At 45.7% G+C, this 1,679-nt stretch overlaps 1 protein-coding gene across 2 annotated transcripts in view; it reads left to right on the plus strand.

Annotated features, from left to right (window-relative positions):
• The first annotated feature begins 1,409 nt into the window (after positions 1 to 1,409).
• Positions 1,410 to 1,679, plus strand: part of Tlr2 (toll-like receptor 2) — a 7,354-nt gene continuing 7,084 nt past the window's right edge. The window contains exon 1 of one of the 2 annotated variants that reach the window (XM_005400927.2): positions 1,410 to 1,498. The gene's annotated coding sequence lies outside the window, so the exon portion shown is untranslated. Of the gene's footprint in view, positions 1,499 to 1,600; positions 1,622 to 1,679 lie in introns of those variants that run through there. The other variant, XM_013522906.1, reaches the window with a different exon arrangement.

Here is a 1,679-nt window from a genome sequence, read left to right on the forward strand (position 1 = left end):
CAGTCTACATTCCCACCAACAGTGGAGAAGGGTTCCTTTTCCCCACAGCCTGTAAAGCATTTGTTATTGGTTGATTTCTTGATAATGGCCATTGTTTCTGGAGTGAGATGGAGTCTCAGCCTTGTTTTAATTTGCATCTCTTGAATGACCAGTGATGTTGAAAATTTTTTTTTCATATATTTATTTTCCATTTCTACTTCTTCATCTGAGAAGTGTTTATTCACTTCAGATGCCCATTTTTGGATTGGGTCTTTAAATTTGGGGAGTTTGATTTTTTTGAATTTGTTATATAGTCTAGATATTAGTCTTTTGTCTGAGGAACAGCTGACAAATTTTTTCCCACTCTGTGGGTTGTCTCTTCACTTTGTTGGTGGTTTCTTGTGGTTCAAAAGCTTTTTAATAAGAGGTGATCCCAGTTGTTGATTCTTTGTAGTAGCTCCTGTGCAGGTAGGGTTTTGTTTATAAAGTCTTTTCCTACACCCATACCTTCAAGAGTTCTACCTACTTTCTCTTCTCTTTGGTTTTTCTGTTTTAATGTTTAGATCTTTGATCCATTTGGACTTTAGTTTAGAGATATACTGGTCTAGTTTTAGTCTTTGGCATGTGGAATGCTAGCTTTCCCAGCACCATTTATTAAAGAGTGTATCTTTCTTCCAGTGAAGGTGTTGGACCCCTTTGTCAAATATAAGGTGGCTGAGTGTGTTTAGAGTTATTTCTGCATCTTCTAATCTGTTCCATCAGTACCTTGCTGCTTTTATGACCTTACTCCGGGGCTCAGGTCAGAGGTCAAGGAGTGTAACAAGGGCAGGAAGGTATGGTCCAGGCTCACAGCAGGGTGTTAAGAAGACACAGTGAGGGTAGGCCCATCTTTCTCAGGCTCATGTCGGGTGTTAGGGAATTACTGCGAAGGCAAGATGTGCTCCTGGTCTCCCAGAACCAGCAGGCTGGGAGTGTGTTGTGAGCCCAAGGCCGGGACGTGTCCCTCACTGTGTCCTGCCTCCCTGAGGAGAGACAAATGCAGGCGGGACTTTCTCTGAGGCTCCCTGGTCCACACAAACACGGGGTCTGTCCAAGAGGAGCCCGGTGTTCTTTGAATCTTTTTACTGACATGTCATTAACCAAAGCAGATTAAACTCCTGTCACGGAGAAGGCGGCTGACAATCAAACACCCTGGAGCTCAGCGGAGCTTTGACCTAAGCTACCGTCTATTCTCTGGGCTCTTTCCCTCCTCTAAAATTATTTACAATCCCACTCACATTGCATACAGCCCTACTTCTGTATCTCCCAGGAAGAGGGTGTTCAAACCCTAACCACCTGATCATTCTCTGAGTTTATTTTGTCTGGCCCCCACACAGTTAATAAATTCATTTTCCCGTGTTAATCTAGTGTCATTTTTTTTTCAGGAGACTCAGTGACCGGAGAGACAGCGTTTGAACTCCACAGAGGGAACAGGATGAGGCACACAGAATAAGGGAAGAGAAACAGCCCTGGACGCAGGGTAAGGTCCTGGTTTCAGATCTGGGCTCTGGCTTTTGCAGTCTCACATTCCTTGTGTAGAAGGCACAAGGAGGATCCGCGGTGATCAGGAGCTGGTGGGAGGCCCAGGCTGGGACTGGCAGCGGTGTGCAGCTGGGAGAAGAGGGTGGGAGAGAGGAGGGGGAGGGGGAGGGAGAGGGGGA

The sequence above is a fragment of the Chinchilla lanigera genome, unplaced genomic scaffold (genome assembly GCF_000276665.1).
Source record: "Chinchilla lanigera isolate Chin_1 unplaced genomic scaffold, ChiLan1.0 scaffold00070, whole genome shotgun sequence".
NCBI classification, from domain to species: Eukaryota; Metazoa; Chordata; class Mammalia; order Rodentia; family Chinchillidae; genus Chinchilla; species Chinchilla lanigera.